The 19,402-nt window shown below is 45.0% G+C and overlaps 1 protein-coding gene across 5 annotated transcripts in view; it reads right to left on the bottom strand.

Moving 5' to 3' along the window:
* The window catches only part of PDLIM5 (PDZ and LIM domain 5), a 386,619-nt gene extending 367,459 nt beyond the window's left edge, over positions 1 to 19,160 (bottom strand). The window contains exon 1 of one of the 5 annotated variants that reach the window (XM_063917416.1): positions 18,980 to 19,160. The gene's annotated coding sequence lies outside the window, so the exon portion shown is untranslated. The remainder of the gene's footprint in view (positions 1 to 18,979) is intronic. The other 4 variants (XM_063917425.1, XM_063917436.1, XM_063917445.1 and 1 more) reach the window with 4 other exon arrangements.
* Between the last annotated feature and the right edge of the window lie 242 nt (positions 19,161 to 19,402).

Below are 19,402 nucleotides of genomic sequence, written 5' to 3'. Positions count from 1 at the left end.
GATGTTTTGGATATGCTCTGACCCAGTCATCTACCCATCACAATTTGGCCCTTGTCAAAGTGACTCAGATCCTTAAAACGTACCCATTTTTCTGCTTCCAACACAACAACTCCAATATGGGTTGTTCACTTGCTGCCTACTGTAAATCTACTCCTTGACATGCGCCACTGCAATGAGATAATGTTATGCCCTTCACCTGTTGGTGGTTTTAATATTATAGCTTACGGATGTATGACAGTGAAAACATGCATTTTGTATTAATATCTATTTTCAATTCATGAGCCGGACAGTAGTAAAATAGAGGATTCAAAATATACGTTATGGTAAGAACTTACCGTTGATAACGGAATTTCTCCTATGTCCACAGACCACAGGTATCCACAGGATAACATTGGGTATGCCGGAACGACAGCAGAAATGGCACCAAATAGTCACGAGCTTTCTGGCCTCCCAGGATGCATCGGGGCTCCTTCATATAATCCCGCCCACTGACTCAGTCAAATCAGTTGTTTTCACAGCAATCTAGGCAGGAGCATTATGTAGAAACCTATTCAGGCGATAAGAACACACATGCACACCCTTCCATACAAGAGGGAAGAGGTTTAGTGATTGTAAAGATCCTCAAATCAGGTGCGTCAGGGTGGGATCCCTGTGGATACCTGTGGACATAGGAGAAATTCCGTTATCAACGGTAAGTTCTTACCATAACGTATATTTCTCTGACTGGGTCCACAGGTTATCCACAGGATAACATTGGGATTCCCAAAGCCATTTTTAGTGGCGAGGACACTCCTGATTATACAGGAGAACCTTTCGCCCGAATTCCGCATCATGAGAGGCAAAAGTATCCAAGGCATAATGTCCAATGTATGTGTTAATGGAAGAACATATGGCTGCCTTGCAAATCTGTTCTGCTGAAGCACCATGTCGTGCTGCCCATGAAGGACCTACCTTACATGTAGAGTGTGCAGAGACATTAGCCGGAGCAGGGAGATCAGCACGAGAATATGCTTCTGAAATTACCATTTGGAGCCATCTTGCCAGCGTCTGTTTACTAGCAGGCCATCCTCTTTTATGATATCCGTAGAGAATGAAGAGAGAATCTGTCTTTCTGATGGCACTAGTACGATCTATGTAGATTCTTTAACGCACAGACCACGTCCAGCGACGCTTCTCCCGCAGAAAGTCCCGATACCTGAAAAAACTTTGAGACCACCTTCGGAAGATATCCAGATAAGGCAGTTCTCAGAACTAGATCTGGGTAAAAGATCAGAAAAGGAGACTTATACGACAGTGCTCCTAAATCTGACACTCTTCTAGCTGACGCCATCGTCAGTAGAAAGAGAACTTTAGCTGTCAACCATTTAAGACCTGCTGTCTTAAGTGGTTCAAACGGAGCCCCCTTAAGGATTTTAAGAACCAGATTCAAAACCCATGGAATTGCAGGAGGAACAAACGGAGGTTGAATGTGCAACACTCCCTGAAAGAAAGTAGGTTAGCAATCTTTTTCTGAAACCATACAGTTAATGCTGATACTTGAACTCTCAAGGAAGCTACTTTTAACCCCTTATCCAATCCTGCTTGAAGGAAATCCAAGATCCTGGATACTAAAAGATCTTGGATCCATACTCCTTTAACTACACCAATGAATATAGGCTTGCCATATTCGATGATAAATACAAGCTGAAGAAGGTTTTCTTGCTCTAAGCATAGTTTGAATTACATGTTGTGAAAATCCTCTTGACTTTAGGATAGAGGTTTCAACAGCTACTCCGTCAAAGACAGACAATCCAGATGGCTGTGAGAACAAGGACACTGCATTAGTAGATCTGGACATTGAGGGAGCAGTATTGGAGCTTCCACGGACATCCTTAGTAGATCTGTGTACCAGTGCCTTCTGGGCCAAGCTGGAGCTATTAGAATCATAGCCGCCTTAGCTTGCTTTATTTTCCTTACCACCCTGGTAAACAGGGAGATTGGAGGAAACAGATATGCCAGAAGAAATTCCATTTCTCTGACAGTGCGTCAAGGATCGCCCCGGGATCCTTTGTTTTTGACCCATATATCGGAACTTTGTTGTTCAGATGGGATGCCATGAGATCTAACTCTGGCAGACCCCCTCTGTTTACTAGAGTCTGAAACACTTCCGGGTGTAACGCCCATTCGGTTTCCTGAATGGTGTGTCGACTGAGAGAGTCCGCTACCCAGTTCAGCACTCTGGAACAGACACGGCGGACAATGCCGGAAGGTGGAGTTCTGCCCATCTTAGTATGTGAGTTACTTCCTCCATTAACCTTTTGCTTTGATTTCCTCCCTGATGATTGAGGTACGCTACTGCTGTTGCATTGTCTGAGCGGATCTGGACTGGTCTTCCTTGCAGAAAGTCCTTTGCCTGAACCAGAGAGATAGATATATATATAGATATATATATATATATATATATATATCTAAGCAACTTCTGTCAGGCCTTGCCAATCTGTTATCCAAAAGGGACTCCCCTTGTCTAGATGGTCCATCTTTAGTCACCAGGTTAGTGACCTTTTTACGTTTATTGGAAGCTTTATCATCTGTCTTTTTATTGTCTGATGTCTTCCGTTCCATCTGGTCAGAATGAGGTGTTGTAGAGGTCTGGAGTGGAATTGTGCATATTCCACCATGTCGAATGTTGACACCATCAGACCCATCAGTCGCATTACTGCATGGACTGATATTGTGCAACAACTCCTGAGTCATTCTTGCACCTTAGATATCTTTTTCCAAGGTAAAATTATTCTTTGTAGACTTGAATCCAATATGGCCCCCAAATGAACCATCCGTTGTGACGGATTTAGAGATGATTTTTCCCCATTTATGAGCCATCCGTGTCCTTGTAGACAGACTGTTGGAGATGGCTGAAGAGTAATTCCTGGGTTTGTGCCAGGATTAAAAGATCGTCGTGGTATGAAAAAATGCTTATCCCCTGTTTACGGAGATAATCTGCCATAACCACCATAATTTTGGTAAATACCCTGGGGGCTGTCGCTAGCCCAAAGGGCAAAGCCTGGAACTGCAAATGTTGCTGAAGGATGGCCAACCTGAGGCAACACTGAAGGGATCGTGCTATGGGCACATGTAGGTAAGCATCCTGTATATCCAAAGATACCATGTAATCTGCTGATTCCATAGCCAAAACTATGGAACGTAACATTTCCAAGTGGTACCCAAATGTATTTGTTAAACATTTTGCGATTGAGAATTGGTCCGAATGACCCATTTGGCTTCTGAATCAAAAATAGATTGGAGTAAAAACCCTGTCCCCGTTGTGTGTGGGGAAATGGGATAATTATCCCAGACTGAAGCAATTTCTGAACTGCTTCTTGCAGGGCATTGGTCTTCGACTCTATACGAGACGGGTTGCTGCAAAAAATCCTTTGAGGAGGCTGCCTCTTGAAAGGGAAAACATAACCGAGAGATACCACCTTCTGCACCCAAGCATTTGTCGTCGACTGATGCCATATGTGTGCAAAGTGAAGGAGTCGGTCCCCAACCCTGGAGTCCTCCAGGCGGAGGCCCGCTCCCTTAGACTGATGTCTTCTGTTCTGGTTTGGAAGCTGGACGTTTATTGGCCCCTTTCCCTTTTGCTCTGCCTTTAGCTTTTGACACTGCTTTGGCTGATTCCTCCAGAGACAGAATAGCCTTCATGGCATCAATAAGCTCAGCTATATCCTCTGAGCTGAAACCCTCCGACGGAACATCATATGGGGTATTTGAATACACTGTATCCTCATCTGTTTCATTGTGTAGTCTGTAACATGGATGTATCTACCCTGGTTTTACCCTGGCTACTTGCTGGAACCAAACCATAAGGAGGGAGCTGCATGTATGGGTTAATAGTGTAACCTATTCCCGGGGGTGGAACTGCAGGTGCTAATCTGTTAGCTATTGTAGACAAGGTCTGTGTGACCACACCCCTTCTTGCAGGGCGTTGCCCCTCATAAGTAAGATACTGGGCTATTCCATGCAAAAACCCTGTTTACCAGATAAGCATGTTACGGGTGTAGAAGTCTGATTCCTCGTCACTTTTGCCACTCACCGACATGGTAAATAATCCGTTTTTTCACAAATACTACACTCTCTGTGACTGAAAATCACCTATATAGATATAGAAGTGATATCAAGCTGACCACAACCCGTTCACCTGAATTGAGGTTCAGAAACAATACTGACAAACATATATAAAGTCAGCAATCACACTAGCAATCAGTCACGTTAAAAATTGTCATATGAGAATATAATCAACCACAAAAATACTTTTCTAGTATGTAGGAGTACAATTACTGTATCTCTGTTTTTAAACAGCTATTACAACAAGTTTTTAGACATAATATGCAGAAAACAACAGTACTGTACAGGCCTCATATGCATTGTGTACCAAAATTAACTATTCGTACTAACAAGTAGATAGAATCTTAGTACTGTATAATCCTTACTCAGTAGAGTGGGATACAGGGAGACTCACCCCACTTCCAAGATCGATCAATACTCTCGAAAGACGCCGAGTGGATTCAGACGCTACTAGTGTACACTGCCGCTCCGGTAACTGATAACGGACACAGACGCTTAGTGAACGATGAGTGTATGTAGACGCTCCTGTCTGCGACCCGGACTTGGCGGCAACTCTAGTGTACACAACTGCAGCGGACTAAGCTGCGACAGAGTACCCTCGTGGTAGCGTCTGATACGGAAGGGAGGTCATCAGTTCATGGACGGTAGACGCACGGAAACTGGTCATTAACTGGGGGGAGGGGCGGCCAGGAGAGCATCTGACTCCCCTTGCTGACAAACTCTAGGGATCGCAGCCTCAACCTAGTCCTGGCACCTATGATCCCTAAAGCATAGCGCTGTTGAACTTAAGAGTGGCGGTGCATCAACCACTGTTTGTAGTCTCCTCTAATACAGTGCGGCTGTGTCCGGAAACCCCTAGTAAGAGGAAACCGATGTACTTACCTTCCCCCCCATGCTCCGGCCACAGCCTGGTAACGTCTGCTAGACCTGCTAGAACATCCGTCACAGACGCCCGCCGAGACTGTACCACGGAGGTAAGCGTTGTTGCGACCCGGTGGAGAGTTGTTGGAGTGACTCTTTCTAGCATGCGTTTAAGACGCTGTTAAGAAAGATCACTCAAAAAATAAGATTTTAAACCTACCGGTAAATCTTTTTCTCGTAGTCCGTAGAGGATGCTGGGGACTCCGTAAGGACCATGGGGATAGACGGGCTCTGCAGGAGACATGGGCACTTTAAGAAAGACTTTGGCTCTGGGTGTGCACTGGCTCCTCCCTCTATGCCCCTCCTCCAGACGTCAGTTATAGAGCCTGTGCCCAGAGGAGACGGACAGTACGAGGAAAGGATTTTAGTTAATCCAAGGGCAAGATTCATACCAGCCACACCGTATAACTTGTGATATACTATCTAGTTAACAGTATGAAAAAACAACATAGCATCGGTCCAAAACCGATGAAACTATAACATAACCCTTATGTAAGCAACAACTATATACAAGTCTTGCAGAAATAGTCCGCACTTGGGACGGGCGCCCAGCATCCTCTACGGACTACGAGAAAAAGATTTACCGGTAGGTTTAAAATCTTATTTTCTCTAACGTCCTAGAGGATGCTGGGGACTCCGTAAGGACCATGGGGATTATACCAAAGCTCCCAAACGGGCGGGAGAGTGCGGATGACTCTGCAGCACCGATTGAGCAAACAGGAGATACTCCTCAGCTAAGGTATCAAACTTATAGAACTTTGCAAAAGTGTTTGACCCTGACCAAGTAGCAGCTCGGCACAGCTGTGCCGAGACTCCCCAGGCAGCCGCCCAAGAAGAGCCCACCTTCCTAGTGGAATGGGCCTTAACTGATTTTGGTACAGGCAATCCTGCCGTAGAAATGCGCCTGCTGAATCGTGTTACAGATCCAGCTAGCAATAGTCTGCTTTGAAGCGGGAGCGCCAACCTTGTTGGCTGCATACAGGACAAACAGTGCTTCTGTCTTCCTGACTCTAGCCATTCTGGCCACGTAAATTTTCAAAGCCCTGACCACATCAAGGGACTCTGAATCCTCCAAGTCACGCGTAGCCACAGGCATGACAATAGGTTGGTTCATATGAAAAAAGATGAGACCACTTTAGGTAGGAATTGAGGACGGGTCCGCAATTCCGCCCTATCCATATGGAAAACCAGATAGGGGCTTTTATGTGATAAAGCCGCTAATTCCGAAACTCGCCTAGCCGAAGCCAAGGCTAACAACAACATGACCACCTCCCAAGTGAGATATTTCAACTCCACCGTTTTAAGTGGTTCAAACCAATGTGACTTAAGGAAACTTAACACCACGTTAAGGTCCAAAGGCGCCACCGGAGGTACAAAAGGAGGCTGAATATGCAGTACTCCCTTCAAACATCTGTACTTCTGGGAGAGAGGCCAATTCCTTTTAAAAGAAAATGGATAACGCCGAAATCTGAACCTTAATAGATCCTAATTTTAGGCCCAAATTCACTCCAGTTTGTAGGAAGTGAAGAAAACGTCCCAGATGGAATTCTTCCGTAGGAGCATTCCTGGCCTCACACCAAGAAACATATTTTCGCCATATTCGGTTATAATGTTTTGATGTCACGTCCTTCCTAGTCTTTATTAGTGTAGGAATGACCTCATCCGGAATACCTTTTTCCGCTAGGATTCGGCGTTCAACCGCCATGCCGTCAAACGCAGCCGCGGTAAGTCTTGGAACAGACAGGGCCCCTGTTGCAACAGGTCCTGTCTTAGAGGAAGAGGCCACGGATCTTCTGTGAGCATCTCCTGCAGATCCAGATACCAGGTCCTTCGTGGCCAATCTGGAACAATGAGGATTGTTCTCACTCCTCTTTTTCTCATTATTCTCAACACCTTGGGTATGAGAGGAAGAGGAGGAAATACATAGACCGACCGGAACACCCACGGTGTCACTAGGGCGTCCACAGCTACCGCCTGAGGGTCTCTTGACCTGGCGCAATACCTTTGTAGTTTTTTGTTGAGACGGGACGCCATCATGTCTATTTGGGGCAGTCCCCACTAACTTGCAATCTGCGCGAAGACTTTCTGATGAAGTCCCCACTCTCCCGGATGTAGGTCGTGTCTGCTGAGGAAGTCTGCTTCCCAGTTGTCCACTCCCGGAATGAACACTGCTGACAGTGCACTTACATGATTCTCCGCCCAGCAAAGAATTCTGGTGGCTTCCGCCATCGCCACTCTGCTCCTTGTGCCGCCTTGGTGGTTTACATGAGCTACTGCGGTGACGTCTGACTGGATCAGAACTGGTTGGTCGCAAAGTAATGCCTCCGCTTGACGTAGGGCATTGTATATGGCCCTCAGTTCCAGGATGTTGATGTGGAGACAAGTTTCCTGACTTGACCAAAGACCTTGGAAATTTCTTCCCAGTGTGACTGCTCCCCAATCTCGGAGGCTCACGTCCGTGGTCACCAGGATCCAGTCCTGAATGCCGAACCTGCGGCCCTCTAGGAGGTGAGCACTCTGCAGCCACCACAGGAGAGATACCCTGGCCCTGGGGGACAGGGTGATCCGCTGATGAATTTGTTGATGGGACCTACTGGACAAGTGGTCCGGGTCACATTGGAAAGTCCTCGCATGGAACCTGCCGAAGGGAATGGCTTCGTATGATGCCACCATCTTTCCCAGGACTCGAGTGCAGTGATGCACTGACACCTGTTTTGGCTTCAATAAGCTATTGACCAGAGTCATGAGTTCTTGAGCTTTTTCTGTCGGAAGAAAAACCCTTTTCTGGTCTGTGTCCAGAATCATGCCCAAGAAGGTCAAACGAGACGTAGAATTCAGCTGCGACTTTGGAATATTGAGAATCCAGCCGTGTTGCTGTAACACCTTCAGTGAAAGTGATACGCTGCTCAGCAACTTCTCCCGTGATCTCGCTTTTATGAGGAGATCGTCCAAGTATGGGATAATTGTAACACCCTGCTTGCGCAGGAGCACCATCATTTCCGCCATTACCTTGGTGAAAATCCTCGGGCCGTGGAAAACCCAAACGGCAACGTCTGAAATTGGTAATGACAATCCTGTACCGCAAATCTCAGGTACGCCTGATGAGGATATATGGGAATATGCAGGTATGCATCCTTTATGTCCAGAGATACCATAAAATCTCCCCCTTCCAGGCTGGCGATGACCGCTCTGAGCGATTCCATTTTGAACTTGAACCGTTTTAAGTAAAGGTTTAGGGATTTTAAATTCAAAATGGGTCTGACCGAACCGTCCGCTTTCGGGACCACAAACAGAGTTGAGTAGTATCCCTTCCCTCTTTGAAGCAGGGGAACCTCGACTACCACTTGTTGAAGACACAATTTGTGAATCGCATGTAACACTATCTCCCTTTCTAGGGGAGAAGTCGGTAGCGCAGATTTGAAAAACCGGCGAAAGGGCACCTCTTCGAATTCCAGCTTGAATCCCTGAGAAACAATTTCTATTGCCCAGGGATCCACCTGTGAGTGAACCCAGATGTGGCTGAAAAGTCGAAGACGTGCCCCCACTGGAGCGGACTCCCTCAGGGGAGCCCCAGCGTCATGCGGTGGATTTTGCAGAGGCCAGGGAGGACTTCTGTTCCTGGGAACTAGCTGTGTTGTGCAGCTTTTTCCCTCTGCCCTTACCTCTGGCAAGAAAGGACGATCCACGTACTCTTTTGCTTTTATTTGAACGAAAGGACTGCATTTGATAATGAGGCGCTTTCTTAGGTTGTGAGGGAACATAAGGCAAAAAATTTGATTTACCTGCCGTAGCTGTGGAGACGAGGTTCGAGAGGCCTTCTTCAAATAATTCCTCACCCTTGTAAGGTAAAAACTCCATATGCCTCTTTGAGTCGGCATCACCTGTCGGGTCCATAAGACTCGCCTAGGAGAAATAGACATAGCGTTTATTCTGGAACCCAGTAAACTAATGTCTCTTTGAGCATCCCTCATATATAAAAGACAGCATCTTTTATATGCCCTAGGGTCATTAAAATGGTATCCTTATCAAGGGTCTCAATTTCCGCTGATAAGGAATCTGTCCATGCTGCTACAGCACTACAAACCCAGGCCGATGCAATTGCCGGTCTGAGTATCGTACCAGAATGTGTGTAAATGGACTTCAAGGTAACCTCCTGCTTGCGGTCAGCAGGATCCTTGAGGGTAGCCGTATCTTGGGATGGCAGCGCTATCTTTTTGATAAGCGTGTCAATGCTTTGTCTACCCTAGGGGAGGATTCCCACCGTATTCTGTCCTTTGGCGGGAAAGGATACGCCATAAGAATCCTTTTGGGAATCTGCAGTTTTTTGTCTGGAGTTCCCAAGCTTTTTCGCATAATTCGTTCAGCTCATGCGAGGATGGAAAAGTGACCTCAGGTTTCTTTTCCTTTATACATGTGAACCCTCGTGTCAGGGACAGGGGGATCCTCTGTGATATGCAAAACATCTTTTATTGCAATAATCATATATCGAATACATTTAGCCACTTTTGGCTGCAATTTTGCATCATCGTAGTCGACACTGGAGTCTGAATCCGTGTCGGTATCTGTGTCAACTATTTTGGATAGTGTGCGCTTCTGAGACCCCGAAGGTCCCGGCGACATTGGGACAGACATGGTTTGACTCCCTGACTGTTCCCTAGCCTCAGCTTTGTCTAATCTTTTGTGCAATAAATTTACATTAGCACTTAAGACATTCCACATATCCATCCAGTCAGGTGTCGGCGCTGCCGACGGAGACCTTACATTCATACACTCCCCCTCCTCCTTAGGTGAGCCTTCAACCTCAGACATGTCGACACACGCGTACCGACACACCACACACACACAGGGAAGCTCTTTTCTGAAGACAGGTTCCCCACCAGGCCCTTTGGAGAGACAGAGAGAGAGTATGCCAGCACACACCCCAGCGCTATATGACCCAGGAAAAACACAGAATGTTTACCCAGTAGCGCCTTTATGTATGTATATGCGCCAATTATGTGCCCCCCCCTCTTGAAAACCCTCTGTCACCATGAGTAAGCAGGGGAGAGTCCGGGGAGCTTCCTCTCAGCGCTGTGCTGTGGAGAAAATGGCGCTGGTGAGTGCTGAGGGAGAAGCTCCGCCCCCTCGGCGGCGGGCTTCTGTCCCGCTCAAAATTCTTAAAAACATGGCAGGGGCAATTTATATACATGTACAGTGCCCAGCTGTACATGTATATATGTACTTTTGCCACAGGAGAGGTTTATATTGCTGCCCAGGGCGCCCCCCCCTGCGCCCTGCACCCTTACAGTGACAGATGTGTGTGAGGTGAATGGGAGCAATGGCGCACAGCTTCACTGCTGTGCGTTACCTCTATGAAGATCAAGATGTCTTCTGCCGCCTCTGAAGTCTTCTTTTCTTCTCATACTCACCCGGCTTCTATCTTCCGGCTCTGCGAGGAGGACGGCGGCGCGGCTCTGGGATGGACGGCGAGGGTGAGACCTGTGTACCAATCCCTCTGGAGCTAATGGTGTCCAGTAGCCTAAGAAACAGAGCCTTGAAACTCAGAGAAGTAGGTCTGTTTCTCTCTCCTCAGTCCCTCGATGCAGGGAGTCTGTTGCCAGCAGGCTCCCTTAAAATAAAAAACCTAACTAAAATACTTTCTGACAGGAAACTCAGGAGAGCTCCCTAAAAGCACCCAGTCTCCACTGGGCACAGTATCAAACTGGAGGAGGAGGGGCATAGAGGGAGGAGCCAGTGCACACCCAGAGCCAAAGTCTCTTAAAGTGCCCATGTCTCCTGCGGAGCCCGTCTATCCCCATGGTCCTTATGGAGTCCCCAGCATCCTCTAGGACGTTAGAGAAACATAGTAAGACTATAAAAATAAAATAATAAAAGCTTAGGGCTGCCCTTAACAGCAGCCCTGTGACCATGGTCCGGCTCCTGCCGCACCAAACAAAAAACTGATTTGACTGAGTCAGTGGGCAGGATATGGAGGAGCCCCAATGCATCCTGGGAGGCCAGACAGCTCGTGACTATTTGGTGCCATTTCTGCTGTCGCTCCGGCATATCCCAATGTTATCCTGTGGATAACCTGTGGACCCAGCCGGAGAAAGTTTGATGTATTGACTCCACAGCTCTGATACATACAAACATCAGTGTACGAAGGGAACGCAATCCTCCAGGTGTTCAGACAGCAAGTAATGCCTTGTTAGTAAGAAATATTGTATTGTTGTATACTGTACATGTGTATCACTGGAGCAAAGCCTCTCATTTCAGTCTTTGCCCTGAATCTCTGTCTTGTTTTTCTTACTGTAATGTGCAACGGCCTGCAACTCCGAGTGGTTATAACACTCTGGTCAGATTTTGCATTACACGGTGAGAATTCATTCCACACGTCTGCGTCACCACTGTCGCAGAGTCAAAGCATTTAATCCAGCTTCTGGCATTCAGTGAATATGCAGAACACTACAGCATGTGATATAGATAGCATTGTACTACCGGGCTAGCAAGATGAAAGGACTGCCAGGATTAAAAGTCATTTGTACACTTCTCTACCAACATTAGCAGAGTTATCCCCCAATTCACAGGGTTTACCATAACCCCATTTATATATGTTTTGCACTACTCATTAGGTTATAAAGCTTACTTTAAGAAGTCAACTCTAAATAAACATGTAGCATCTGTAATAGAAGTCCAAAAGCAGGTTCTTCTTGATACCTAAATTGAACCAAGTGTTCTTAAGTGAACAACTAGACTTGCTCAGGGTCCTGGAACCACTTCCGTGCATACACAGTCCCTTCTGTGCAAAGAGACAAATAAGCTATAGATAAGAGCATTAATGTTGGCCGATTGAAATAAACCCAAAGCCATTAGCTTCACCCACATGCATGCTCCTGAGGGCACAGCCCTGTATGCTTTCATCTCAAGGACATCTGTCCCACATTGTTAGTGCAACAATAGTCCCTGCATACTAGAGCAGCTCTAACATATTTGTGCAACATCTGTCTTCCCCACATGAAATATAGAAGTGCCGTTGTCCGTGCCATTTAGTAGTAGTTGAAGGATTCTGAGAGACTGTCTAAGACAACCAATTACTGCAATTTTAGTTATTCAACTACATTTGTACTTTACAACTCTCTTTTAAATTACGTTTTGCTTGTTATGTGATGTATCAAGTGGAGTTTGCTGGCTTTCAAGATATCCAATACTTGAAATCAACCAGTGAAGAACAAAAATTACTACATGTACTGTGACTGCAAAGAGACTGGGCCAAGAACATCGGATGTCCTGCCAAAACAATTAGGGTGCTAGAAAATAATCTCCTCAAGTGCCATTAATGTAAAATGTTAAGTGAACGTCTAAATAAAGACAAAATATTTTAAGGGATGGATAAATATAGATGTGAGAGGAGAGAAGCACAGATAAAAGGGAACTCTTGCATAAGTTTGGTGCCACTGCCATTTGTACTAGAATAATGGATGGGTAACATTTTATTTTACTCAATTACCAATCATTTTACTAGATTTTCTCAGTCATTTACAAGGGGAAGATAAGCACCATTTAAGTGAGTTGATAGTCACATTTGTGTACTGGAATACAGGCATAATTATTAATTGACAGTAAGCACTTTTGCATATTAGTATTTGTGGCCGGAGAGACCCCCAGCCACATGTGTAATGGCAGCCATGGCACTGAAGGGGTTAAACCTCAGCTGCCCGGCGCCATTTGGACAATGGGCACTAGGTGCCATTTTAAAAAGGAACACCTGGCTCTAGGCACCATGCACTATACGTAACTAAATGTATGTTTAATAATGTGTCTTCATATGTTATAGCGCTGCGCAGCGCGCAGTTAGGGGAACGATGGACTGCGCGGTTATAGAACTGCAGGGACAGGTCACTTGAGAAAAGTACAAGGTATTTTGTTTCTAAAAAGGCCTTGACAATAGTTCTTGAGACACTTTTGCATAGAAAGTCGTATGTTAATTGTCCTAGCTTCCTGCAGGGAATAGGTAACAATTGGTAGGCTTTTGGTGGCCAAACATTTTCTTTGAGATACAAAGGAAGGTTTGGAGAGAAGACCGTTTGTGTTTCCAGCATCTCTTGTTGTGTGATAAGCCATCACTGGTTTTACATGGAGGTGTGAGAGACAGGAACATGTTAATCACATTGTGTTTTATGAATGCAAACTAGTTGGTTTCATTTAACAACAGTCTGATGTAAGATTTCTTAGGTTGCATTATCTAGGATGCAGTTTTATGTTTAAATTACACCAAACCTTGTCTGTGTGTGACAGGAAGGAGGAAATTGCTTCATGCACTTACATCCTTTTAAAATGTTAATTTATTTAAATGTTGTAAGATATCCTGATTGGATGGAAAGGACTCGGGGGGGGGGCGGGGAGGGGACGACTACTCCCTGACATGTATCGTGGTTTTACTGTATAAAAAGAGGAGGCCTGTGAGCTCCAGAGTGTATTATACCATTTTCTTCTGCTATAAACATCTGCTGTATTGCTGAAGTTCTTTTCAGAACTATTTGGGTGAATAAAGATCTTCTGACCAAAGATGACCGCTTCATCTTGTGACCAGCAGGGCTAGGCAAAACCTAGCTCAGTTTGCCGGCTGTCCAGAGTGTAACCAGCGTCTTCAAGTTCCGCCAGCTACCGGCAGAAACCTAGTCAAGCGACTAGTGGGGATTTGTCAGCACCACACAGGTGTGGTAAGGCGGCGTGTCGATGCATACAGAGCAGAACCGTGGTTCCAAACGCCATGGCAGGTTAGGAGTTTGGTAGTGGCAGCGAAAACCCGCCCACTGCACATTGGGTGGAGTCAGTAACAGGTGGTTACTGACGGTAAGCGGGAATCCCCTATGTGGCCAGGTCTCGTGTGACCTAAACATCCATTCTGTGTACTGGGGACGGGACGCGAAAGCGGTGAGGGTTTTCGTACGGAACCATCAGGTCACAGTATTGCTCAGTCATCTTGACTGTTAAGGCCTATGCAAAATAACACCAACCATAGGTCAGTGTCCAAATCATCATAGGGAATGGTAGAATGCTTGCCCAGCTTTATCAAACAAATTAAGTCACATATACAGAACAGCCCTTGCTTAAACAGGAAGTGTTCAGCAAAGCATGCACGTTAAATCTCCCACATAAACAGCAGTGCAATGAGCCTGGGTGATCTCCTGGTATCAATATGGCTACTAAACCAATGAATTGGCAATCCCATTCCCCTTCCAATGATTGTAAAGGCTATATTGGCCTTTGTAGGAACAGGTTCCAGAGCTATTACCAATATGAGCAATCATTGGTTAATCGCTCTCCTGCTTGTCCTGCAGTGAACGCCAGCAGCCACTGATCGCACACATAGAATGTTCTATCATTAGCGGGATGCATCATATTCAAAATACGATGCTTGACCAATCTTGCCCAATATGTTTTCATACTGGTGGCTCTGGAATAGAGTGTACACAATTCCAGGTAAAGCAGAGTCATACCCATCTTAAGTACATAGGGGCAGATTTATTAAGCCTGGTGAAGTGATAAAACGGTAGGTGATAAAGCACCAGCCAGTCAGCTCCTAGCTGTCATTTTTCAAACCCAGCCTGTAACATGGAAGTTAGGAGCTGATTGGCTGGTAATTTATCACTTCACCAGGCTTAATAAATCTGCCCCATAATCACTTACAACTGACAGGGAGTAACGGAGTGTTTTCATATATGCTAAATTCAGACATGGTGTGTTGCTGGAATTGTGGGCTATGCAGAGTTGTGCATACCATGCCTCTTTTCCAACGGATTGTTTACATCAAGGAAAGGGCTTGTGTAAGAGCGCTCAGATACTGCTTAGGGCTATGAAACCAAGCATATGGATAGCGATGGTCCAGCTGCAGAGATACAGACTAAAATACACATTAAGTTTTGTGCAATGTAGCAGCAATGACATAATTCTACGATGCATCAGCCCCAACATATAAACATTACCATGTTAATCACTGCATTACCATTAGCTTCAGTTAAGTAATGATCACACATCCAGCATAGTCATTGACCAGTACAGCTAAAGCATCTAATTCCCTGTGCTCCATTATAATCAGCTTGATCAGTTTGAAATAGAACATAATTTCATGGCATATAGGAACTACTTGGCCCATCTAGTCTCCCCTAAACATATGTACACGCACATACTATTACACTAGGGTTTAGTTTTAGTGTTTATTTTTTGTTTGGAGCCAATTAACCTGCCAGTAGATTTTTGGATTGTGGGAAGAAACAGGAGTACTCAGAGGAAACCCACACCAACACTGGTAGAATATACAAACTACACACAGTTAGGGACAGGGTGGGAATTGAACCCATGACCCTAGTGCTGTGAGGCAGTAATGCTAACCTTTACACTCTCCGCACTGCTATAGCCTTGCAAAATTACAAAACCAACAATACAAATCCTGAATTTTGGTAGCATGTCCTAGCCATAAAAATATTTATATATTTACATTTTGGTAAACTTGGATGAATAAAAAAAAGCCAGCCAATAATCTTAAAAATCATTGCTAGTTTGTGTATCACACACTTTTTCACTGTGTGGAGAAACAGTAGTTCTTTGTTGCAAATTCACTCTGCACAGCTCACATCACCACATGATTCAATAAGTAAATACTAAATTTGTCCAATGTGGGATTCTTGTGGTTTCTCATTGGCTGCAAGAACTGTTGCAATCAGCTTAGCTAATCATATCTATTATCATAATGAGTGTTTAGTAGAAAGTGTGTCAAACTGTTTAATATGTACAAAAATAAACAAATTAAAAGAAGCGTTCACACTACCAACTAAAAACTGTAGGGCTACAGCAATGCATTACAGCCCAACCAGGCAAAGCTCTTGCAAATACCTGTTAACATTAGTCAGCATGCCAAAAATGTATTTAATTGACAAATACATTAATGGGTTCACATAAATCATTTTTGCAGAAAGTGTTTAAATAAAAAAAGGGTGATTTAAGACTATACTAGCTTCCTTCTCAACAATTTAGTTTCTTAACTGCTTAAGAAAATACATGTAATACGTTTATGTAATATTCTAATTTCATTACATCAGCATCTGTTGGGAAGACACATTTAGCATGATAAAATACCCCCACCCATCTACACCAGAGCCACCATCAGGTGGAACTCATGTTTGGGGGCCCGCTGGTACAGATGAACCCAGCCATGAAATGCCTGTGGATAAGAAACATTCTCAGCCAGAATAACAGTGCCACCAGGCACACTTGTCAGACTGTACTCACTGGCACAGCAGGAGTTAGATTGGGCATGTGGTAGGAGTGTCCCGGCCCTTACCTCTCAGGTAGCTACAATCCAGAGTCTGAACAACTGCTAATTCCTATCTGCAGGCAGGGGCTGGCTGGGCAGGGTGCCATCTGCCTCCCGAGCCGGTGCCATTTAAGTGTTCCAGGGCCATTTTCTAATTGCATTCCCTGTGAAAAGCTGGGCCACTTGCTTGAGTCTGCCCCCCAAGGCTGAAAGTTGCCAGCCAGCCCCTGTCTGCAGGTGCCCCTGCCCCTCTTGTTTGCCTCCCCCTGCTTCCAATGGGTGGGCTTATTACACAGTAAAAGAGGATCTCAGAAGTTCTCATAGTGTGCTTTATTTTTTTAATCTTTCATTTTTAAATATTTTATTCTCTTTAATAGTTTTCATCTAGATTTTTTTTTTTTTTGTCTGTCTTGTGTGTATCCATTGGGTTGGTGAGGGGTTTTGAAAAGTTGGGGGGTCCTACTTGTTTCAGTTGTACTGAACCGCACATTTCTAGATGGCAGCCCTGGCCATCACTGTAAATGAGTCAATACCAGCTAGGTCTCCTGTCTAAAAGTACTTTGTTTCCTTGTGTTTCTTTATGAGCACCGAAAGAGAATGAATATATATATATATATATATATATATATATATATATATATATATATATATATATATATATATATATATATATATATATATGTGTGTGTGTATGTTATAGCAGGCAGAACACGGCGAGAAAGTTTAAAGAGCGATAAAAAGAAGATATTTGCAATAAAAACAAGAGAGAAAAAAAAAAAAACAGGATAGATGCAGAAATTACCATTGAATGAACAACATGACTTCAGTCCAACTGAATGAAAAACTTGTTATGAGTGACAGAGATTTAGCGCTTCTTTTAAATCCAATGAATGTGTAGGGCTAGATGGACACAGTAAGTTGCCCTATACACTAGAACGTTAATGCCCGATTTCATCCAATTTCGGGCATTCGGGATGATATATCGGGTATTTTGGATGTGTTTCCGATCCGATGTGCCTTCCCGTGAGGGTTGGATCGGCACCCCTAGATCGTTAGTGCTGCACTCGTGATATGTCTGTTCCCGCAGGCATGGCTGGGATCGCACACAATATATCGCATGCAAAATGTACCAAATCGTATGGAACCACTCCCGGGAAGCTCCCAGGAGAGTTCAAGGGAAATCGCCTCCGACTTCAGCCTCAGGACATATCCTTGTAGTGTATAGGGCCCTAAAGTTACTGAAATAGACGTTGTGACTAATTTATTTCACAGACAAAGTGTAAAACAACATCACCTTTAGTAGGACATACAGAGTTAACATTGTTCTGCAATCATTCATTCCTAGTTATTTTATGCCTAGCGATTATGAAACCAAACACACCCTGTATCTGCCCTTGACTGCATTCAACATGCATTATCATCTGCTAAACTTAAATAAAAAGGGAGATTGTTTGGAAGGGAAAAAAAAGGGGTTACTCACAGATGAGCTTGAAAGATACAGACACTTCTGCCGCCACAGTTTACTGCAATAAAAGCACTGTACTAAACTCTAAGAAGTATCCACACCTTCCTTCCCCTCTTACATTATGTGACACATAGGAACATAATAGTTAGGAGTCAACTCAGAATGATGATTAACAAAGGAAGAAAAGCCTGAAGCAGTACATCTGTTTTAAAACATCTAAGTGAACTAGCTAATGATTTCAGATGAAAAGAAGAAGAAACTGTAATCTTCTGACTCCATGCAATCGCCCACTTATATGGCTGCCAATTGAAGAGCAGCATATTTCCCCTCTGCTAGAGATCCCTGAGCTGGAGCATTGTGTCCCTGTGTGGGCACTTCCTTTCTGAAGTTCCAGCTCAGCATTAGCACAATTAAATAAAAATAATGTTACCAGACTGACAGGAAGCCACTGACTAAAGCTCAGACTGACTGTCACAAGCTGCTTAAGAAGGTATGAATCTTTTCTTCATTCAACAGAAAAAAAAAAAAAGATAGGATTAAAAAAAAAAAAAAAAATATAAGAGACCTGCTCAGTCATATAATAATCTGCAAAACCATAGAGGGTAAATATCAGTTGCATGACATTTTTATTTCAGAGTAGAACACTGTAACATTTCCATTTATTTCCCAAACAGAATATTTAAGAAAGAAAATAATGTGTAGCAAAACATTACTTGGGTTGTAAAAGTGAATGACACACACCCAGCGGTGTCACCGTCTCCCATACATTGCTAGTTGTCTCCAGTGCTGGGTGAGTAGTAACACACTACTGCTAGACAGGAATAGGAGCAGTGTCAGAGCAGTATCGTGCCTGGACAGGTAGTGTGTAGACCTCTGCCCCGTACCCACAGTCCTCTGCTATATGCTCAGTCACCAACACAGTCACACAGGTACACAAAGCGGGGGGGGGGGGGGGGGGCAGAGGTGCCTGTACTAGCACAGGGCTGTATAACATACTACTAGCACAGGGCTGTATAACATACTAAGCAGCCCCCATAACACAGAGAAGCATCTACACCGTGACTTCATATACTAAAGTGCGGTGACCTCACCCTCTGAGAGATAGCAGAGCGCAGCACACTGTACGGCTGGGTGCACTGGGCGCATACACACACCTGCTAGCTCAGGGCAGGGCAGCGCAGCGCTATAGCACCCACCTGTAATGCTGTGCCGGCGGTGTGTAGTGAACAGGGCACCGAGACACTGGCTGGCTGCTCTCCGTCTCTGTTGCTGCTGTCTATAGAACTTCCGCCTCTGTTATATATCAGGGGAGGGCTGCTCTCCTGGGTGTTTTCTTCCTCTCCTACCTCACACTGGGACTGTCCGCTCGCCCCACCCACCCTGAGAGGCAGAGGGCGGTGGCTGACGTGGGAGAGGGTGCAGCAACCTGAGCGGGCAGCGCCCCTCACAGCAAGGTGGCCATATGCTATGCCCTGTATATGCTGTGCCCTGTGTAATCACCGTGATCCCTACAGACCCTGGCATTCTCCCTGTACTCACACACTACTGTGGTGTCACAGCTCCACACTGCTCCTGTACACTGAATGACAGAACGATGCAGTCCAAGTAACTGCGCCTAT

Source organism: Pseudophryne corroboree, chromosome 1 (assembly GCF_028390025.1).
Source record: "Pseudophryne corroboree isolate aPseCor3 chromosome 1, aPseCor3.hap2, whole genome shotgun sequence".
NCBI lineage: Eukaryota > Metazoa > Chordata > Amphibia > Anura > Myobatrachidae > Pseudophryne > Pseudophryne corroboree.
Note: the sequence above shows the minus strand (reverse complement) of the source record. Positions and strands in the feature narration are given on the sequence as shown.